The sequence below is a fragment of the Vicugna pacos genome, unplaced genomic scaffold, assembly GCF_048564905.1.
Source record: "Vicugna pacos unplaced genomic scaffold, VicPac4 scaffold_20, whole genome shotgun sequence".
Lineage (NCBI taxonomy): Eukaryota > Metazoa > Chordata > Mammalia > Artiodactyla > Camelidae > Vicugna > Vicugna pacos.
Window position 1 is genome coordinate 60,206,408 of NW_027328741.1, and position 23,913 is coordinate 60,230,320.

The following is a 23,913-nucleotide window of genomic DNA, read 5'->3' on the forward strand; positions in this document are numbered from 1 at the left end:
GCTACTCCGCCAAGTCCCAAGGGCAGACTTCAAAAGGCAAAAACAAGCTGGCATTCTCTGGTGGGTCTGCAGACTCAGAGACAAGCATTTGTTGAGCAAAAATGTCACCAGTGCCTCCTATGACAAAAGAAGTGGCACTGGCGTGGGGGCTGGGGCAGGGCTCCAGGCTTCCACTGCTCACTCACCAGTCTGTCCAGGGGGAGAAGGTGGTCCCTGCTTAGGTTTCGCTGATGCACCTACTTGACTAATGTCTGGGGCCTCAGCAGGAGTTGACAGATGAGGTGAACGGAGCGAGACTCTGTGTAGCACGGTGCTGGGAGCTATGCCCTCAGCAGTGCCCAGGCTCCTAAACATGCCAGCTCATCTCCAAGAAGCAGATGGGGAGTGCGGGCATGTAGATCACAGGGCCCTGTGAGGACAAGTACAGATCATGGCCACGACATGCCTCTCCTCTTCCTTAAGCCATAGAGGTATTTCCGGGGAGGAACAGAAAATTCATCCAGAGCCTGCTAGGTGGGCTCTCGCAGGTGGGACTAGTGTCCCCTGTGCTTCTCACTCACAGGGCTGGTCTAGACATTCTTTTTATCAACTCTCTAGCATCTTCTCCTCCAACTTACCAACAACCAGAAAGTAGGATCTGATCTTAGGTAAGTTCAAGAATCACAGAGCACCACCTCCAAAGCGGGCCCGGTAGCACATGCCAGGTCTTCTGACCGCCACCTGTGGGACCACCATGAGCCCTCTCCAGACTCAAGGACCGAGGCCGTAGGCCGGGGGGACACAGCTTCCCTCACTCACCCCAGCAAAGGGGGACCACGTCTCGGCAAAGGCATCTCACCCTCTTCAGCCCGAGGGAAAACATGATAGATATACGGGGAAACAGAGCAGAAGGTGGGGGGTAGGCAGCCCAGAAGAGCTCATCTGTACTTCCGAGGCAAAGTGGGGCCATTGACTTAATCACAGGGACAAAGTGGGAATGAACATTTCCCTGCTCTGTCCCATACACCGTGATACGCCTTTCCCTGCATAAGGAGTTCATTAGGAAGTCCCTGGCGGTGTTTCTGATGTCCTAACTTGGCATGGTGGCTGTCGGGCAGGAAGAGACGGCCTGAGCTGAAAAGGTGCTGGGCCTGGGAGGCAGGTGACAGCGGCTCCAGCCGCAGCTCAACCAGCGCCTCGTTCTGCCTCTCGGGGCTCAGCATCTCATCTATAAGCAAAGGGATGAGCATGTACCAGGACAGGCTGCGCAACAGAAATGAAATGAGAGCCATGTAAAGAAAGTTTCCCAGTTGCCACGTTTAAAATTTGAAACAAAGAAACAAACCAACAAACAAAAAACAAATACTAGAATGTGATTTTAAGAACAGATCTTACTTAATCTACTGTATGTAAAATACTATTATTTTGACATGTAATCAATATAGGAAGTAGAGAGATAGTTTATGTACTTTTACTAGACAAGCCTCAGCGTCTGATGTGCATTTGACCTACAGTACATCTCAGCTGAGTCCAGCCTCCTCCCCAGTGCTCCTAGCATCAGTGGCTTTGGCTACTTTATTGGACAGCAACTCCAGGGGTCCCACCATGTTCCTGGCTGTAAAGCGGGAGTAAGTGTCCACACTAACCCTAAAAGGATCTCTCTGAAATAAAGGCGGATTCACTTTGAAATGTCTGGAAACCGGCGGGCTGCACCTCCCTCCCCCCTTGGCTACAAGATTGACTTCTTCCTTGCTGATCCCTTTCTGGATGTAGGGAAGCAATCCAGCACACAGCCAAGGTGGACTGGCTTCCAGGTAAACTTACCTGCTGTCTGTGTCCAGTCCCATGAAGTCCTCCTTCTCAAACGGGATGCAGGGGAGGGGGATCTTGTCCCCAGAATTCTTGGGGCCACCATCCAGCCACTTGGACTTGAGCAAGATGAAGAGTGACTCAGTGAAGTCCTCGATCCTCTTCTCCACCACCCTGCAGTACTCTTAGATTGAAGGCAACGTCGGTGCGCGTCTGCTCGGCTACCTCCCCATGCTGCACAAAGACAAAAAGCTGAGAGTCATTAAGCGATGCGCCATACAGCTCCTCTGCATGTGGAGCTTCTCGAAGGCCTTGGCAGAGAGACATTCGGTAATGGTGACAAGGCCCACGACCTTGGGGTGTTTCTGGAAGATGCTCCACCGATTCTCGGGCACATAGCGGTGCCTGTAGTGGATACAGAGTGTCCACCGGGAGCCACAAGGGCTGATATGGCTAACCGAGGTGAGTAGCTGATAGATGCAAAAGAAATTCTCCTCTGAGATGATCTCTATGGATTGGACCACAACGGGACGAGTCTGGTGGTCCTCAGCACACTGCACGTAGTCAGGGATGCTCATGTTGCAGGCCCTGCCGAGAGGGGAGAGGAGATCGAGGTACATTCTCTGCTGTGTGCTACGGGCCCATCTGGGTTGCGGTGACCTGGTGTGTACCAGCCAGAAGACAAGGGAAGCCAAAGCAAATCCAAGGGTACAGTTTGTCCTCAGAGTCTGCATATGGCTACTGTAGCTCGGATCACATTACCCAGCTTTTGGTCTAGGCTTCCTGCCTCTGCAGAGAAAGGTCATTTCTTATTTTCTATTTCCAAGCACCTAGCAAGGCCCTGATGCAAAGTCAGTGCTCAAAAATGCTGAATAAAGAAATGAACAAAGGAAATGCTTCCCCAACCCCCTTCAGCAGAATATAAAGAGAAGGACCACAGTAGGATCAAAAGATCTGGATTCCTATTCAATTTATTTGAACTCCTAAGCTTCATAATAATGAATAAGAAAACTTGCCTTGGGGTAGAGGGTACTGTTCATTGGTGGAGAACATGCTTAGCATGTACGAGGTCCTGGGTTCAAACCCCAGTACCTCATTTTAAAAAATCAAACAAATAAATACACCTAATTTCCCTCCTGAAAAAGTATTTTTTAATTCAAAAGTCAAAAAACACCTTGCAATTGACACAACATTGTAAACTTGACTATACTTCAATTAAAAAAAAAGCCTTGCCTTACAAGAATATATCTGGATTACGGATGTTTGAAAATGTAAAATGCATAGGGTAACACCTGCATAAAAGGAGGTGACTGTACACATGTTCTATCCCTCCTTTATGAGTTATACTTCCTTTGGGGAGGTTATAACCTCTCAGAGCTAATTTTCTCAGATTAAAAAATATAAACATTACCTGATTCTCAGTACTGCTGAAGAATCAGATAACTCTATGAAAGCATCTGACCCACAGAGTTTACTCAATAAATGTTTGTTGAATGAATGAATAAACAAGCAAAGTGAATGCTGCTCCCTGCCACAAACCATCATAATGGTACTGCCTGGAAATCCCAAGCCCACGTTCACCCGACTCTGCATTAACAATGTGGGTGACCTGGACAGGCCTGCGTGCTTCTCGAAGCCCCAGTTTAATCGTGAATAGAAATAAGGGCAATAACACAAACCTCAAATTGTTAGTGAGTCAGTAATGAATTGTACCCCAACACTGCATGATGGAACCATTAAGAAAACTGGGCAAAGGGTCCATAGGCCCTCTCCATATAATCTCTTACTACCACATGGGAATCTACAGTACATCTCAAAATTAAAAGTCTAATATTTTAAAGAGGTTATCGAGGTTAGGTGAGCTCACTGTCTCAAATAAGGAACACACAGTACAAATAGGACAATGCCCAGCCCATGAGATACACTCAGTTAACATTCCCACTGAGCCCACTAGTCCCTCCAACTTCAGAGCAAGAGGATGGGTCCTCGTGGCAACAGGCCACAACACCTGAAGCTAACAAAGCTAATGGTGTCCACTTAAAAGAGCCCCTGTCACCACCCTTGTTCTAATTTTCTATTTGTAATTTTTTTCTTTTCATTAAATTGGAACTCCAAATTGCATAGAATTCTTACCAGATATCATGATGGCAGCCCTTCAAAACCTGACCACAGAGATCATGATGGCAGCCCTTCTTGGTGAAACAATAAAATGAAAAGCCATTTCCACAAGACCTCTGTGTAAATCTACTAGGGAACTTCATCCTGGACTGAGGAAGAGGGCTGGGGAGTAGGGGGTAAACTGGGACACGGAGAAATATGGGCCACCTGTCCCACAATGGACTTTAGACTCACCCTCACCCTCCAGGAACTTCTAAATACACACAGACAGAGTGCTATGGACAAGAATTTTTTTTTAAACAAATCCCTGAATCCCTAGCAGATCTTGTTTCTACCGAGACACAAATGTCTTATTTGTATAATGTTTCACAGAAGCCTTAAAATATTATCACCCCAACTTGACACATCAAGAAACTGAGGTAGAGAAGTTTATCACATTCTACAAGATTAGAGAGAGGCCACGTCAGACACCGTATTTAAATCCAAGTCCCTGCTCCATTGCTCACACTAGAAAGTGTCACATACTGCCTCTTTCCTGCCCTCTCCCTGCAATAAATCTCTGAAGAGTCTTTTCTGTGTCACCTGCAATCAAAATCACATCAATTTTTCACAAAGAGCTATGTCACTCCTTGGAGGACATACCAAAATCTAAAGGGTTGGGTTGAGAGGAGATATTTGCATTTTCTGTTTCTCAAAGGAAACATGGCTTTAAAAGAAACTGAAAAGTATTTATCTAGTCTAAGCGCTCATTGTGCACAGAAAGAAACGGAGGCTCAGAGGAGAAGAGGAAAGGGCGTTATTAACAAATATTGCCTCAGTGCAGCACCAAGCCAGCCCTGGGCACTTCTGGGGGAGGATCTGGAAGGCCCAGGAAAATGAGTGTTAGAAAATAGAAAGAGAAGAAGAATATAAGGTCCCGTCTCTACACCACCATACCATGAATTTCCACCAAATTACCCAGTATGGGTGCAGCCAATAGTAAGGTTGTCTAAACAGGTTATTGAAACCTGGAATTCTCAACCATAGTGGAAATTCCAGCATTTACTGTGCTTTTTTCCCAGTTCAATCATCAATTCAGTGGGCATTCTGTACCAGGGACTACACGAGACCTGGAGTTCTCCCAAATAAAGATCTCTATTACCACGTGTGCAAACCACATAAAGGCAACCAGAAGAAAAGCGCCCACAGATAAGATGGAATTACTGAAACTGAAAGCAGCCAAAGAGCATATATTACTAGGAAAAATGGTGCTCCTATAAATGGACTCATGGACATAGAAAGCAAACTGTATTTAGCAGGCAGGAAAGGAGGGATTAACAGATACAAATTAGTAAATATAAAATAAATGACAAGGACCTGCTATATAACACAGGGAACTATATTCAATTTCTTGTAATGAGTTATACTAAAAACAATCTAAAACATATGTATATACATATGCATATGTTTATAACTGAATCTCTGCTGTACACCTGAAACTAACATTGTAAATTGACTACACTTAAATAAAAAATAATTTAAAAAATAAGTAAAAATAAAAGCAACGCCATTAAGAAAAAATAAAAGAACACTCTAATCCCCTTAGCTGTAGGTGGTGGAGAATTCTGGTTGTAAACACCAAGTCCACTGGATCACTCCAGCAATGGCTGTCACTCTTTCTGACCATCAGAGAGTCACTTGCTTCACTGAGGTTTCTTTTCTCTTCTGTGAAAGGCTACAGCTGCAACTAACGATGTATAGAATCTCATCATTCACAAGCCCAACAAGTAGTGAGGACTTCCCATGGGCCAGGCTCTGGACAGAGGAAAATATAGGGTCCGAAATATATTCATGGGTAGAAGAAGTTTGTGCCATAAAGACGTTAATTCTTCCTGTTTTGATAGACAGATTCATTGCAATTCTGATTAGAATTCCTACCAGATTTTTCTTGGAATGTAACAAGTGAATTTATGGTCAAGATTAGCCAAGAAATTTCTTTAGAACCACCACTGGGGAGGGGTGGATAGGTCATTAATTTCCACTGCTCTTTCTGAAGTGATAAAAACGTTCTGGAATAATAATGGTTGCACAACTGTGAATATGCTAAAAGCTGCTGAATTTTACCATTTAAATGGATGTACTTCATGGTGTGTGAACTATATCACAATAACGCTGTTATATGAAAAAATATTTCTTGACAAATATTTTCCTTTTTATACCACTAGTCTGTCCCACAATTTAAGAAAAACAAAAAACCAATACAAACAAAACTGTGCCAGGAGTTCTTTAGGACTGCAATATCCCTGGGTCTCCAAGGCCTCTGGTGATGCTGTTCCTGTTAACACACACTAGCTGGGCTGGGCTAGCTAGGGACTGTAACTATCTTTTTAAAATTGACTGTCACACGTTTCACCCTTGGAGAGGGAAGGAAGGAGGATATCACAGCTTCATGCCTTCAGCTCATTTTTAACAGAACCAAGCCCTGCTTTCACCACTGTTAATCCCTCTCACTATAAAAACACGTGACATCAACAAGCACCGCCATCATAACACCTGAAAGTGTTCAAGATACTTACCTGCGGCAGAAACACTGAGGGAGGAGACAGAAGCTTGCTCAGCACTGATGCTCCCTTTTCCCGACTCCACCAGGTGAAGCTGGGCGCTACAGCCAGAGGCCCTCAGCCCCGGGAGCAGCACACACGCCACTGAGCTGGTCCTGAGGGAGGGTGAAAGGGAAAGAAGGGCAGCCCTAGGGGGGAGGGAAAGGGGGGGTGCGGGCTGCAGCCCCGCTCGGAGGCCAGCCCCAGCACCAGCATAAGCCGCCCGCTCCCGTCCAGGTCCGCAGACCACGCCCGCCCGGGAAACAGCCCGCCCATTGGTGGGGACGGGCAGGCGGCCGAGGAGAGGAAGCCCGGGAGGAGAGGACTCGCGGGCGGGAGAGGGGAAGGGGACGCCAGCCGTGGACTGAGGGGATCCCGGCTGCGTGAGAGGTGGCAGGCGCACACCTGGACCTGGACAGCTGTGGCCGGGGCGCCGGGGCAGGTGGTGCTGTCAGAAGGGTCTGGCCAGAGAAATTCACCTGTACACGGGCTGACTGGCGCCCTTGGGGGCTGTGAAAGGCGGATCACCCTCCCGAAGCCGCCTGAACCCTTTCCCTGGATCCCCCCACCTTGCACTTCCACAGCCAGAAGCCCCGGCCCCAGGCAGGAACCAAAGGCCTAACGGGCGACAGAGTTGAGAAGCATTTGGGGCCAATCCCCGGCTCGGACATGGAGCTTCGAACCAGGGGACCACCAGGCACCGACAGCGCATGTGCAGGAGGGACATGGATCCTCTCTGGATTCTGCGAGAGAAGGTGGGACAGCGAGGGAGGGAGAAGATGGGAGCGGGTGGAGAAGAGGGGAAAAGTGGAGGGATACAGATGGACAGGAAGAGCAGAGAAGGGATGGGTCTGGATAGGGGAGTGTCGTAGCGGAGTTGGAGAGAAAAAGCTTTACCTCTAGGGCACCCTGAGATGGCAGACCTACCTCTGTACCCTTCTGTAACCGTTCAAGTCCCGCAGCTCATGTTTTACCTCCCTGATCCAGCCCTCCATCAGATGCTTCTGCAGAAACACTACGGGGATCACACCCGTTGCCCCCATGCGGAGCTGGGTTTTCTGTTGCTCTGAGAACCAAGCACCCGCAGGTGTTGTCGCTCAGAACTTCCTTGGGAAGAGTACATATTCCCCTTTTACACGCTGGGAAACAGGCAGGAAGGATCACTGCCTTAGCTCCACTGTCCCAGGTGTTGGGCTGGCGGGGAGTGGTGTGGTACAAGATCAGAGCCCCAGACAGAGCAGACTGCCTGAGTGTTGGTGCATAGTCCCCATCCCTCCTGGGTAAACCATACCCCAACCTAGTGGAAACATCAAGGGCTCACAGTGGTTTCCTGGGGGTGGGAGAGCTGTCCTCATGTGAAGGAAAAGTCCAGCTGGGCTAACAAGCTAAGTCACAAATCTAAGTGTGATAAGTGTCGGTTTACTGATCTAAGTTCTGCTGGGCTATCTCGAAAATCTGAAGTTTAGTGTCAGTTTATTGGGCTAACAACCTAACTCGTAATTCCAAGCTCAACATGTGTCAGTAATGTGAACTATTACAAATTGATAAGCTCCAGTGTACTTATTCCTTGCATTTTGTTCTTTGAGTCTTATTGGCTAATATCCCCTTACTTGTATTGAAGTCTTTAAAACCTCATGTGCACGTCTTGGAGGTGCTCAGAAATTCGGAGCAGAAGCCCCTCTGAGCCCGCCGGCATAATAATTCTGAGTACTCCAGCACTCCGATTGGTGCTTGTTTCTTGGCTGGCCTGTTTCCAAAACACTCAGCTCCAGTGCCCTGCTTTCTAGGTAGATAGGAGTGTTACCAAGTCCAAATTCATTCTCCTCAGTGCAGGACAGGCCAATAAGTTTGGAAACCAGATGTTGGGGCTTGGAATAGCAAGTTTCTGTAGACCTAGTTGGCAAACTAATGTTCTGGAAAACCATCTCCCCAAGTCACAATTCAGGCTCCTTTCCTACGCGCTTGGTTGTTGCAAACTTCTTAGTGTAGGAATTCCTTCTTGTTACAATCCTTTGTTCTTACAGCTATCTGCGTGGGTCAGATCCCTGTAAATCTCCAACAAAACAAACGTTATTTTCTATTCTGCAATTTGCTATCTTTTAATGAATGAAAAAGTGTTAAATATCCTTAAAGGTCAGAGCTTCAGAATAAGCTCTCCTGTGTATTTCAGGCTCTAGGCAACAATTTTTTACAAGCAAGATGAAGCCTAGGAGACAGAGCATAGGGTTAAATTCAAAGGAACAGATCTAATATGGAGTCAGATTTGTTCTGTTCTATTACCCGGGCAGAAGCCACTTGAGGATTTAAATCTCTTTAAGTTAAAAATAACTAAAATTTTAAAGGAATTTACATACATAGGTGGGAATGTGCAAAGCATATCTGGAAAAGCACCCAAAAGATAGTAAACAGTGGCATCTCCAGACAGGGCTGAAAGAACAGAGGATGAGGGAAAACTTCTTTCACTTGTGTATTTTTGTGCTCTGTTTGAGTTTTTTTTTTTAACCTTTTGCTTGCATTTCTTTTTCAGTTAAAATAATGTGTAATGGAGCAAAGGAGTAACTAGCTTAGCAAATACAGCAGCCATAGAATCACTAAGTCATCACTTTTGATTTAAGCCAGAAAGCATTTATTGACTCTCTCCAATGTGCTCAGTCCTGTTTTAAGACTTCCTTTATTATTATAATAATAATAATAATAATTATTATTATTATTATTATTATACTATTATTATTTCTAGTACTATTACTATTACTATTATTACTATTATTTTATGAAATAATAACATGGTATACCTCACCCCTGCCCATGGCTGGTGGAAAACCAACTGAGTTTTTCTTGAGTTGTTTTCCAAGGAGTAGAGATGAGTTTATAAACAGAGCACATCTTCAGGGCAAAACCGGCAGTGTGCATTACCAGCAGGCCAGACAGCAATGAAGGGTTTTCAATTGAGGCGCAAAGAAGCTGAGAGAGAAAGCCTCAAGGACACTACAAAAAGCTGCCCAAACTGCCATCTCCATGGTACTACTGAAATAGGAAAGAACAAATCTGACTCCACATTTGATCTGTTTCTTTGACTTTAACAAAGCCAAGTTAATATGCTCCGGTCTTTTCATGGGTTATGATGTCACAGAGGAAACGGACAGGTCAACAAGGAACCACTCTGCCGTGATCACGGAGCCGGGGAAAGGGATGGGTTGCAAGATGTATGAAGCAGCCGCAACTGTGCCCGTGCTTCTAGGCAGGTATCCAAAATCGCCTCGACAAGGTGTCAAACATTTGTGCCCACGTCCTCATCAACAGACATGTATTAAAGACAAATGGAAACATATAAAAGGCCAATACCCTTGCTGGGTACACCGTCCAAAGAACAAAGTCTCAGTTTGACAACTGGCCATCTCGGTTCCATGGGATTCATTCTTGGAGAACCTTAAAAACCACTCTTCTGTCCTCAAGAATTGCTGCATATTTGTCCTATCTTTGGCTCAGGGATGCAGCACGTTCAAGTGAACTTTAATGTCTGCACAGATTTGACTGTCTTTCTCCAGGTTCATTTGTCCATTCCAATGAGGCCTGAGCTATGTCCATCCTCCGTAAGATCTATTCCCTCCAGTGACAGTTCATTGAGCCTGCAATTAAAAGCCAAGTGAACAAGACTGTCCTCAGCTAAAAATTTCACCCACCCTTCACTGTTTTCTTAATCTCCTCTCCTGGCTAATTGCAACAGACTAACACCTCCCTCCACCAAGATTACCAACTATGTCATTTTGTCTCCCCAAAGAGAAAGTAAGGTCCATAATAGAGGAGACAACTACATAGTCACCTCTGAATTCGTAGCATATAGAACTGTTAATAAATAGATCTATGATTATGGCTTCTTTCCTTTAAAACCTTTCTGGTTATTTGAATGAGACCTTGGAAGGGAGGTGTTTGCTGTCCAGTATCTTGATCCACAAGACTCTGGAGGCCTTTTTCAGAATGGCTGTTCACTGATTCATTCAAAACACAACTTATCAATCAAGGAGTATCTGTGCTTTTCTGCCAGGTGTTTGTGGTCACTCTAATGCCAGAACAACTTTAAATTATATCCTTACTTTGGATTTGTTATTTTTCCCCTCTTCCAACAAAATTGACTTTCCTTAATTTCTTGCCTTGAGGAAATTTTTTTTTTTCCTATTTCACCCTTTAGTAAACCAAGATCCTCAGGATGGGCTTGGCCCATAATATGATCCCCCATCCAACTCCTAGTGTCAGAGGCCTGGGGCTCACATCCTGCCCTCCTGTCAAGGCAACTGAAAATCAGTTCAGGATCAAACCAGCACCCCAGGGATTCTAAGGCTCGCATATCTCCCAGAAACCCTGCTTTCTCATTTGTCTTGGCTTCTGAGAATTTTCCCTCACTTTCTTGACAATTAGTTGTGCAGCTTGAAAGATGAGGAAGGAAGGTTTTATTTCTTAATCAGCATTTTAAGGAACTTGTGTAATGAAAGTTTTCACGAGTTTCTAGAACCCTCCATTGCCGAGAAAGAAAACACACTAGACATTTTCTAAATTTAGCTCCCATGTGCATTTTTTCTTTGTTTTTGTTTTCTTAACTGTTAACAGACATTTTTTAATTAAAAAAAAATAAGGCCCCAAAAAGGATAGAACACTGAAGGGGCAATCAAAATTAAAGGGCAAAGACAGAAAAATGATAACTACTCTACAAAGTTAATATAATACATACACTATGTATCAGATCAGCAATTCTCAGTAACAGCTAATTGAAAAATGACCATGAGGTAAATTTTCTCTCCTGTCAGGACATGGCCAACAGAAAATACAATTAAACCAACAAACTAATATCCTAAGTCTGGCGAGGTACAGAAGTCTACAAGCTAAATGTGTCTTCTTCTGGAAAAGAGGAAGACACACCAGCTCTTTTCTGTGGAGCCTGAGCCCACGGGAGGACGGTGAAATGAGCTGTAAGTACCCAATTAGCAAACTGAGTGATGAATAAATAGACGTGAGCTTTGATGACAGAGGTGATACTACTATTCATTTGTCCTGTAAAGTATGACTTCCGTTCAGTGATCAATACTTCTGTGTCCTCAGGAGTTGACATTATTCGAAAATGCACAGCCTGGGCGCAGACCTCCACTTTCAGCTCGTGACACTGCACTTAGATGTCACAAGGGCACCTCCAACTCCACCTGCAAAGAGCTGACTTCACGGTGCTCCTCCAATAGCCGTCCTGCCCAGGGCCTCTGGTCGGGGGCTAAGTTCTCCGTGCCTCTCCCAACTCAGACCCATCACTCACAGATGTGAATGGACCCCTCCTTCAGGGCCCAGATATCCTCAGACACCGAGTCCCACCACCCACACCTGACCTACCAGATAGTCACTGGCACTCACTCAGCACTGACTCTGTGCTGGGACCATGTTGCACACTGCAAACGTTATCTCACTGGATCTCCACAACAGTCCTGGGAATTGGGTACATCGCTGCTTCAATTGATTAGATAAATTGTTTCACTTCCTTGAGTGCGTCATTCAAACTGACACGGCTACTGAGCCACAAGCCTGGGCCTGAAAACCACTTGAAAATTGAACACTGCTACACCTCGCAGCCACCCTACTCTGACTCATCACATCACCTCCTGCCAAGCCTTCTAAATGTTTCCAAGCATTCTACAAGACAAAAGTGAACTACGAGAGCACCCCACTCTCCAACATAAAATCTGTCAATGATGGTCCGCTGCCCTTAGAAGAAAGCCCCACCAGGACTGAGCACAGCCCAACGGCCCAGCATCCGCGTTCCCTGCGCGGCCACGCCGCCTCACCCAGTACGCAGCTCTACACGTGCCTTCTCTAGGACAGGGATGCAGACTCCGCACAACCCAGGGCTTGTCTCACTTGAACAATGATCACCTTCTTCAGTGTTCATCTTCTTCTTTGCTGACCCTCAGAAAAATGTTTTCTCATGATGAATAAATATCTTTTTCCTTATAACTTCCCATCATTGATAATGAGCTCCCCCGAAAGAGAGAAGACCTAATTGTCAGTCTCCTTATCTGTAAAGTGAGATTAACAAGGAAATATGTGAGGTTTTATGAGAAATAATATTCATGTGAGGCTGAGGGACAATTCCATCATACAATAAGCACTCAATATGTGCTTAATTAATATTAATAAGAATATATTGCATTCCAGCAACCTTCAATCAATTTTTAATGACTTTGTCCAACAGACTACTGACAAACTGTTGGACGAACCACTTTGAGCAGATCAGCACAAGCGTACTGGGATAGGTAAGCGCTGACTCCAGTTGCAGCTGCAGGCACCCAGCACTACGGGGTGGGGGCAGTTTGCTCAAGCTCTTACATGTTGCTTGAGCATTTAGTTGTCGTTATTGATTAAAGACAGGTGGGGGTTCTTTAGTCAAAGCCCCTGAAACATAAATCTTCAAAGATTGATGCAAATTAGGTTTCAAGAACAACACTCTCACTAGAAATTATTTGAAAATCATAGTCTTAGCTACTCCGCACATCAAAAGGGCATGTTCTTAATGTATCTGACTAAATACACCGAAAGGGTTGTTTAAAAGAAATTACGATGAAGCCATCCTGAATAAGCTCCAGTATCATCTGCACAAAGCCCCACCCAAGGGTCTCATTTCACATTTCCACATAGGTGTTCAGGTAGCTTAACTTGGGTCTTGGTTTCTTATAACACGGGGTGGGGAATTGTTGTGGATAGATTTAAGTAGCAAATATATAACTAGGGTAATTGCTGTTAAGGAATTCTAGAAATAAGAAGATTGATATATAGTCCCACCCATAAGAAACTCAGCATTTCCAATTACAGCAGCATTAAAAATAAAATGAGAGATACATTTAACAAAAATTTACAAGATTTGTACATTGAACTTTTTGAAGTATCACCAAAATAAATTTTAAAAGATCTACATATATGGAAGACATCCCATTTCCATGGAATGATAGACAGTATTATTAAAAATATTAAGACTCCTCAAAATGATCTACATATACAGTGGAATCCCTATCAAAATTCCAGCTGACTTCTTTGCAAAAATTGAAAAACTGATCCCAAAATTAATATGGACGTGCAAGGGGCCCAGGATAGGCAAAACAACCTTGCAAAAGAAGAGTAAAGTTGGAGGACTCACTTTAAAAGGTACTAAAATGCTATAGTAATAAGTCAGTATGATGCTTTCATAAGTTTGGATAAATAAATCTATGAGACACAATAAAAACCCACGGGGAAAAACTTACATTTACAGACAGCTTTCCACTACGGGGCCAAAAACACCCCATTGAAAGAATAGTCTATTCAACAAATTGTGCAGGGACAGCTGGGTATCTGCAGGCAAAAGAATCAATCTGGAATCTGAACAACCATATTTTATATAACAAATAAAAATTAAAACAAATTAGATCACAGACAGAAATGTAAAAATTAAACCTATAAACTTTCTAAAAGAAGACATAGTATAAATCTTTGTGGTCCTAGGATAGGCTTTGGTTTCCTGGATACAATACCAAGAGCACAAGTGATAGAAGAAAAAAGCAGATAAACTGGACTTCATCAAAATTAAAAACCTTTTCTTACAAAAGACATCATCAAGAAAGTCAAATGACAGGGGAAATGGGTATCTCAAGTCAGAGAGTGCGTGCTTAGCAAGAAAAATAAAATAAATCATTACATCTAACTACCTCCCCTGTAAAGAAATTGTTTTAATGTTTAAAAAAAATAAAGTGAAAGACAATGTGCAGAATAGAAGAACAATTTTGCAAAACATTTATCTAATAAGAGAGTAGCATCCAGGATATATAACGAATTCTTACAACTGAACAATACAATAAAACAGACCCAATTTTTAAATTTACCACAAATTTAGATACATATACAAATGGCCAATAAGCATATGAAAAGATGCTCAACATCACTAGACAAATCAAAATCAAAATGAGATCTCATTTTACACCCACTAGGATGGTTATTACCAAATCATGGACAATAACAAATGTCATTCAGGAGGCAGAGAAACCTCATATGCGGCCAGGGGAAAGGGACAATTGTGCAACTTCTTTGGAGAAGTCTGGTATTTCCTCAAAAGCTTAGAGTTATATGGCTCAGCAATTCCACTCCTATATGTAGAGTCATCCCTCAATACCCTTGGGTGGTTGGTTTCAGGAACCCCACACCCTGGATACCATAATCCAAGGATGTTCGAATCCCTTTACAATCAGCCATCTGGATCCATGTAGTGGAAACTACAGATATGGAGGGCCAACTGTACAGCCAACAGAATGAAAACATATTCTCATAAAAATTTCACATCAATATTCATAGCAGTATCATTCAGATTAGCCAAAAGTTACTAACAATATCCATCCATCAATGAACGGATAAACACATTTACCAAGAATAGGCCCACAAACTTTTGGTCATTGAAACTTTGACAAAGGAGGTGAGAACATACAATGGAGTAAAGACAGCCTCTTCAGCAAATGGTGCAGGGAAAACTGCACAGCTGCATGTAAATCAATGAAGTTAGACTACTCCCTCACAGCATACACAAAAATGAATTCAAAATGTGTTAAAGAATTAAACATGTAGACAAGACACTATAAACCTCTTAGAAGCAACCATAGGCAAAACATGTGACATACATCTCAGCAATGTTTTCCTAGAGCAGTCTACTCAAGCAATAGAAAAACAACCAAAAATATACAAGAGGGCTCTAATTAAACTTACAAACATTTGCACAGCTATGGAAACAGTAAGCAAAACAAAAAGACAACCAACCTATGGAATGGGAGAAAATATTTGCAATAAATGAAACTGCTAGGGGCTTAATTCCCAGAATATGTAAACAGCTTTTACACTTAATAAGAAAGAAAAACAAACAATTCAATTCAAAAATTGGCAGAAGTCCTAAAGAAACATTTCTCCAATGAAGACGCACAAATGGCCAGTAGGCACATGAAAAAATGTTCAATATCATTATCAGAGAAATGCAAATCAAAACTGCAATCAAATATCACCTCTTACCAGTCAGAATAGCCATCATTCAGAAGTTCACAGACAATAAATACTGGAGAGGCTGCGGAGAATTGGGAACCCTCCTACACTGTGGTGGGAATGCAGTTTGGTGGAGCCATTGTGGAAAAATTATAGAGGTTCATCAAAGACAAAACCTTGACCTCCCAGATGACCCAGCAATCCCACTCCTGGGCATATATCCAGAAGGAACCCTAATTAAAAAAGACACCTACTCCCCAATGTTCACAACAGCACTATTTACAATAGCAAGACATGGAAACAACCGAAATGTCCACTGACAGATGGCTGGATAAAGAGGTTGTAGCATATTTGTCCAATAGACTACTATTCAGCCATAAAATAATAATAAAATAATGCCATTTGCAGCAACATCAATGGACCTGGAGAATGTCATTCTAAGTGAAGTAAGCCAGAAAGAGAAAGGAAAATACCACATGAGATTGCTGACATGTGGAATCACAAAAAAAAAAAAAAGAAAGAAACAAAAAGATAAATTTCTCTACAGAACAGAAACAGACAGAGTCACAGGAACCAAACTGTGGTTACCAGAGGGGGGAGGGTGTGGGAAGGAATAAATTGGGAGTTCAAGATTTGCAGTTACTGAGTATGTAAAGAATAAACAGCAAGTTTATACTGTATAGCACAGGAGAATATATTTAATATCTTATAGTAACTTGTGTTTAAAAACAGTATGAAAATGAATACAGGTAGGTTCCTTTTTAACTGAAGTCTTGTGCTGTAGACAAGAAACTGACACAACATTATAAACTGACTAGACTTCAATGAAAATATTTTTAAATAGACTAAAACCAAAAAAAATGGAAAAGGATATTATCAAACAAAAAGAATAAAGTACTGATTCAGGCTACAATATGGATGAACCTTGAAATTTTATGCTAAAATAAGCCAGACACAGAAAGCCAAATAGTGCCCTTTAAGGTGAACTGTATCTAAGCGTTTATTGTACTACTCCTGTAAATTTTCCAGAGGTTTGAAATCTATCAATATCAAAATAAAATGTATTATGCATTAAAAACTTAAAACGCTTCCTCACAGGAGGGCTTTGATTATTAAATGCAGAAACGCATATAAAGCTCTTGGAAAAACAATTTGCACGTCCACACACAGTCACTGCTGTCACTGCCACTCAGAGGGTGGTGCCAGCGCTGATGAGAGCTGCCTCCACTCGCTCCCCTGCAGAAAGGAGTGAAGGCCTGAGCTCTGCCATGCAGGGTGAGCGTGAACCTGAGTCATACACAGCCACGTTCCAGACTCTGCGTTACCCAACTTTCTTATACAAACTGCAACATGTAATGTAAACACGCTAGAGGGAAGTATCTTACAACACAGGGAATACAGACAATGTTTTACAGTAACTATAAATGGAGCATCTATTGTAAACCTGAAACTAATATCATATTTTAAATCAGCTATATCTCTATAAAAAATTAAAAAATATTTTTAAAATGTTATCACTTTAATATTCAAATCGGTTTTTAAGTAAATACTAAACAGCTTAGAATATATAAAAGCATTTAATTGTGCTGTTTGTTTGCATATTTACATTCAGCCTCTTGCTAAAAGAGAATTTAAACAATTTTTTTAAACACAGCTTAACAACCATAACAACAAAAAGGCAAAACGGAGAGTGAAGAGAAAATGGAGATTCAATACTTAAATGAAACCAGGGGGAGATAAACTCATAAAAATGGATTTCATGAAGTCAGGGCAAGTGTTAAAGGCCGACTACAAATTCAGCTGTAAGATTCTTGGCAGCTAAAGCAAAAAGAAAATGATGAAGGGGCGGGTGGTAGAGCATGTGCTTAGCGTGCACGGGGTCCTGGGTTCAAGCCCCAGGGCCTCCACTAACAGATAAATACATCTAATTACCTTCCCCCCAAAAGAACCCCAAAGAAAAGAAAAAGAGAAATTTCTTTCCCAAAAAACCCTGATATTAAATTTGGGTTAAATACTTAAAAACAGATAAAAAGAAAAATAAAAAAGATAAGTGACACTGTGAAGGAAAACCCCAGCTGGGCTAACAAGCTAAGTCACAAATCTAAGTGTGATAATGTCGGTTTACTGATCTAAGTTTTGCTGAGCTACTTGGTAAACCTGAAGTTTAGTGTCAGTTTAATGGGCTAATAAGCTAACACGTAAATCCAAGGACAACAATTGTCAGTAACGGGATCTGTTCCAAATTGATAAGCTTCAGTGTACTGATTCCTTGCTTTTTGTTGTTTGAGCCTTATTGGCTAATAGCCCCATACTTGTAATTAACCCTATAAAACCTCATGTGCACGTCTTGGAGGTGCTCAGAGCTTTGGAAAAGAAGCCCCTCTGAGCGTGTCAGCATAATAAATCTCAGTACTACAACCCTGTGAGTTATACTTGTTTCTTGGCTTGCCTGTTGTTTCTATAACAACACAAGCGATAATGCCCGTGAGATAAATCTGCGGAGGTTGCTGTCAGGTCCCCATGTCTCACGTAGGAAAATCTGAAACATTTTTCTCACCATTCAGGGTCATCATAAGCCCACCTCACACCTCCCGCAGTTAAATGCAAGAGCACAGTTAGGGCCAGACCTTTGCTGTCTCTGTGTCATCACAGTGAGACAGGATGGAAGGGGGAAGAGCGCAGCCATTCAAGGAAGGCCACAGCAATTAACATCAAAATGTTAAAGGATTCAACCCCCAATAGGCCTTGAGGCTCAGGATGAAGAGATTTAACTTCTAGCAGATCTTGAGCTTCAGTAAACATCCATTGTATTAGTAACTTGGTCAATAACATGCCCCAGGCACCATGGCAGTCCCAATGATAGCCACAAAAGGTCAAAGGGTGGGAAATGGCCAACTCCCTGGGAATCCCAGCGCCTTACCCTAAGGCTGGTCCTTCTACTTATTAGCATATGAAACCACCAAGCCCAAGAAAACAAGCAACACAGTGCCACCTCGCGGTCACCACTCTCTCTCCCTCTTTGGGGAATGCCCTCAATCTGTGGAGTGTGTACCTACTTCTAATATGAGCATCAAACCCCCACACCTCGTGACGTTTCTCTTGCCTATCAATGTATCTCTCTGAATAAATCTACCTTTACTCAACACTGGCTTGCTCTTGAATTCTTTACTGCATGAAGTTAAGGAACAAAATCTGGTGGGGCACATCCCAGGGGCTCAATGAAAGCCTGGGACACAGCCCTTCTCATGCCCAACGTTTTTTATTCTTGTATCAACAGGACTGGGCTGTGAAGGGAGGTCTGAGGCCACAGCTAAGGGACAGAAGCAGCCTCCAGGGCTCCAATTGGTGGGCAGTCTCTCCCCCAGCATGGGTCTTGGGGTCTGCCCGGTTCTCTGTGTTTCTCTGTTGTGCTGACTCCCCAGACATACAGCGTACTCCTAGGCTTGTCCCCACAAAACCCTTCTCTCCAAAATACAAGCACATCATGTCACAATCCTCTTGTTCAACAAGGAAATGTTCAGCCCACTTTTTTTCCTCCCCAATAAAGTACCCAACTGTCCTCGCTCCCATCACACCACTATTTTCTTTGTGAGAACTCTGCACTCGCCACACCCCATCCTGAACACAGGTGCCTTACTGGCTGTGATTGAGATGTTTCTTTCTCACACAGCCTGCGTCCTTTCACTTTCCCCTTGTTACCTTAAAAAAGCATTTCCTGAGTCATTCACCCCTCTGATTCTGAACTAACAAAGTGCTGAGGTTGCAGTCACTATATGCATACATCCCAGTTTTGGCTAGGTTTCCATCACAAGATCTTCATTAAGGAGCTGCATCAAGAAGTTTAAAGAGGCTATTCTTACATCTGAGTGGAGGAGCCTGCAAAAAAGTTGAATGGCTTTGAAGAGAGAGTTAACTAGGGACAAAGAAGTTGCAGGTCCTAGTCAAAAGTGTCATGAGGCAAAATGTTCTCCCAAGGCTCAGTGTGGCTTATGAACACGGAGTCGGCGGGGAGGAGGTGACAGGCAGTGAGTAGGGTGAGTGATACGGCTTACGCTCCCCCAGCTGGGGAAGAAAAGGTTTTTTCCAGTTTTCCAAACAATTTCTTACTACCTTTTTCTATTATTGTCACATACTATTTCCAACGAATTAAGCATATCAATGTCAGTCATTTGGGCCACTTGGGAGAAGCTACACGATGCCATTCACAGGGCTGGGACATGACAGCCACACCAGTCTAGATTGAAAGAACAGTCGGGGTATTTGCAAGGTAATCACGGGCATGCAGCAAACTCCCCAGCTTCAATGACCTCATCTCAATGCTGGGGCCAAGAAAACTACCAAGCAAAGTGCGTGATGATTATGGCCAACATCTGTTTACTAGGTAAGTGCCCGTGAAAGCTGCCGCTTAATGGGGAATGAGTACGATCAACGAGGCCCTGTCTACCTGGCCACACGCGCCCTGCCTTCCTGCCTTGGTGCAGCAGCAGAAATTGTTTAGCTGAGATGAACACCCCCAGAGCAGCCTCGACGGGAAAGCTCCCAGCTCTGCACGGCGAAACGTGTTCCTTTCCTTCTCAGAGCTGATCACAATTTGCTGTCGTTTGTTTTTATGTTTATCCCTTTTGTAACTGTCTCTCCTTCGGAGTTTTTGCTCAAGCAGCACAGGGCCAGATGTGTCTTGCGGCCTGCCGGATATTCTGGGCAGGGAAACAGCCGACTCCATATCTGGCTCTGGTGCTGAACAGAGAGGGCAGAAGGCCCAGGAGGCCATGTTGAACCGAGGCCTCTGCACGCAAAATTATGGTCTGATTTTGGGCAAATTATACAGTCTTTTTACCATGAGATTCCTCATCTGTCCATGAAAATAACTGTCCATGGCACATAGAATTACAAGGATTATAGGAAATCACCAAATTCATAACCTAGCCAAGGGGCTACAAGTGCATCCTCAACAGACAAATGCTGCCTTTACGGCTCTGACACATGCTAAGCGGGGCGGCCCCACACAGTGAACACTGCTAAGTGCCAGTGGGTTAAGTGCTTCATGTGTGCTATAATACTCTTTAGATCTTACAACAATCCCAGGGTGAAACGAATGTTATGCCCATTTCACAGATTCACCAACAGGTTAAGAGATTTTGAATTCTATTTCAAGGCCCTATGGTGAAGAAATGGCAATTTAAACCGGAATCTGGGCCCAGGCCTTGGCTCCATCTCTCTCCAATCCACCTGACCACTTGCCTTTGAATTCCACCTCTCCAATACACAAGTTTCAGCCGGCCAGCTCTTAAATGCAATTTGTGCAGTTTGTCAATGTTGGTTAATTACCATAAACTGTTCTCAGAAACCACTACAGTAAAGAAAGGTGGACTTAAGGAATTCTGCATTGCGTTCTCCTGCAATGTGCAGGATCCCTTTCCTACACCTCCAAATCCAAGTGTATGCTTCCTCCCTGTTTATGTTTGCACACGGCTTATTAAAGCAGAAGGTACCTGCAGTAATTCCATCTCGGTTGCTTTCCAAGGTTGCAGATTATCCATAATCAGTCTGTGAACGAAAATACTACAATGTGAATGAGAATACTGCAACCATGACAGTAAACAAAGAATACTGAAACCAAGTCATTAAAGGCTGCCGCCACCCCCCAGCTAGGACAGGCCTGCAGCCCAGCTGCTACAGCAACTCACAATGGTGTCATCTGAGCAGACTCAGAATAAGAAAGGACAGGCTACTGGCCCGAGATAGCTAGGTGCTTGTCTAAAAAATGAATTCAGTGAGTCCAAATATTTGCTTCCTCTCACACATACAAAAGTACTAAATTCTTGAACTTGAGATACCTGGCTTTCTTTAGATAACAAGCAATCTTTTATTGTTCCAACAACCTGGTCTTTGTTGTAAAGCTCCTATATATCCTAGCTCTGCCTCAACCTCTTGGGAGCAGTCCCTCAGAGAGTTCTGAGAGACGGTCATCCTGGCTCGAGTCCTCCCGCCAAATGAAACATAACTCTTAACTTTTAGGCTGCACATGTATTTCAGTCAACAGTTTTGGACACCATGAAGCACCACAGCAGATTTCTCTCCACCTGAACTCTCCAAGTAACCGGAGCCTTGGTACCAGCAGTGGCCCTTTGTGCCCATCCACCTCCTCGGGGAGTCCAGATGAATTTGGGTGAGTCTCTCTTGGTTCTCGGATCTCACATATTGGTTGATGATCCTAAGTTTATCTGGCGGTGTATCCAGGTACGTGGCCCTTCAGTTGAAAGAACCTGAGGTGAATTACCCACCCAGTGGAGACATATTGGGTGGGGCCTGGTTGAAAGATAACAGGAAATATCCACCTTGAGGATATGTCCAAAGTGGGGCTGGTGGAAACATATGAGGAAAATACTCACCCAGTGGAGACGTCCTGAGTGAGTCCAAGTTGAAAGACACTGGGTTCAGGACTGAGTGGTTAGGTAAGAGTCTGGTCTAATATTTTCCTCAATTTGGTTACCTACATTGAATTTTTCAGGATAAAAGTAAAACTCTTATGAGGAAACTTTCAACTCCAAAATTCGGACCATCCTCCTGGCTGGTAACAGCATTCTCGGGTGACAGAGAATCTTCCAGGAGTGGTAGACACAAAGACTTCATGACACAGAGTTGTCCCTGTGGGAAATCTTACTAGCAAATTTATTCTGAGAACCCGACCTTACAATGGGGAATAGAACTTTCAAAAAAAAAAATAAAGAACAGAAAAGAAAAGAAAAAGAAATGACAGATTGCCAGTCTCCAACTATTACCCCAGCCAGGTTTCTGTACATACAAAATTTACAACATTAATTGGGAATAAGAAAAAAAAAACTCACTCTGAAAATAACTAACCAGGCCTGATAAAAACATTTTTTGGCATTCTGAACTTATAAAAACAAAATCCCCTTTAGGGGTAACTTGGATTTCTCTTCCTGTGTCCTTGAAATGTAAATGTTTTATCTTTCTCTGGGTGTTTTAAGTGTGTGTATGTATGTATATGTATGTTTAGTTTATTTTTTAAAGGAAACCTTGGACTCCACCATACAAAAGTTTCAAGTATTGTGTACATATGGTGGCCACGCAAATAAATTGGGATTCTAAGCAATTCTTTGATTGTACCAATTTTCAGATATTTTGCCATCTTAAACTTTGTTGCATCAGCCTGGACCACAAAGGCTTTTAGCTTTTGGAGAGTAAACCTTTGAATTTTATTTAGGCAACACCCCGACTCTCATGTGGAAGGGCCTCTTCATCTTATTGGTTTAAAATCACTATATATATATTATATTTGTATATAAATTGACGGCCATATGATGGATTTTTTAATTTGGAAAACATTTTAATTGGTGAAAGTTTAAAGAGATCTCATTATAAACAGTTGTTTTATGGTTTCTATTAAAATCAAGTTTAAATGTAGAAAAATATATCTAATGGTTAACCTAAGAACTTAGTTAAAAAAATAAAACTGGTTTGAAAAGCTACGTTTGTGTTTTTCCTTTCTAATAAATGTTTCTAGATATGCTAATAAAAACTTAGAATTATTAATGTTAATTAGGTTGAATAACTGGAAAAATGATTGTAAAAATGTCGAAAATAAAATTAAGTGGCTTATCCCAAAAGGATAAATATTTTTATATGGTTATTTTGAATCAAATACATAAAATGGACATTTTTGGATTTACATACAGGGTTTTGATACTACACAACGTAAAGTTAAAAAAAAAAGGGCCAAAGAGTTCACCTACTCCCCCCCAAGGCTAAAGTTCAAACAAGCCCATTTTACTTACCACAGTTTGAAATATATGTATATATAGACTGAAATACTTGATCAATAATTGGGATAACAGACCAATTAATGAAATTAAAAACTGAGAAGTGCCTAAGCTCTTTGGCTGAAACTTGGGCATCCTAGAGACTTCTATAAAATTATATACAATGCACACACACACAAAAAAAGGTTTCTGGCACTCCTTCTAGAAATAAGAATTATTGATTAAACTTAATAAATATAAAAATTAAAGGTATAAGATTTAATAAAATTGAGATAAAAGTTTGTGAAATTGGTATATTTAAATGGTCTTTATACAAAACTTTTGCTTATGTTGTGGGATACATATGTTTAAGAGGAAAAACACTTCCCCTTCTTGGTATTATAAGGCTAGGCACATATCTGTCCCTCTGAAAATATTAATTGAACAAATTAAAATAAACCAATATAGTTACATAAGCCGTCCAATATAATGTAAAACTAAAAACTAATTTGAGTGGCTAATAAAAAAATACAGGTTTACCCTGGGTTTAACTTATAACACAAGGAAAAGAGATCTTACTAAATGCCTTATGCAAGTTTTGGAAGACATATTTAAGTAAGCCTTAATGTTTTAAAACATGG

The 23,913-nt window shown here is 42.5% G+C and overlaps 1 protein-coding gene and 1 long non-coding RNA gene across 2 annotated transcripts in view; both read right to left on the reverse strand.

Annotated features, from left to right (window-relative positions):
- The window catches only part of LOC140693776 (uncharacterized), a 113,381-nt gene that overhangs the window by 74,322 nt on the left and 15,146 nt on the right, over window positions 1-23,913 (reverse strand). The window contains exon 6 of the mRNA XM_072957434.1: window positions 1,804-2,022. The gene's annotated coding sequence lies outside the window, so the exon portion shown is untranslated. The remainder of the gene's footprint in view (window positions 1-1,803; window positions 2,023-23,913) is intronic.
- On the reverse strand, window positions 9,845-21,931 carry LOC140693782 (uncharacterized). The gene is made up of 4 exons (XR_012069486.1): window positions 21,902-21,931; window positions 21,593-21,759; window positions 21,002-21,056; window positions 9,845-10,111 (listed from the first exon to the last, which is right to left on the reverse strand). It is a non-coding gene; the product is annotated as an uncharacterized lncRNA (long non-coding RNA).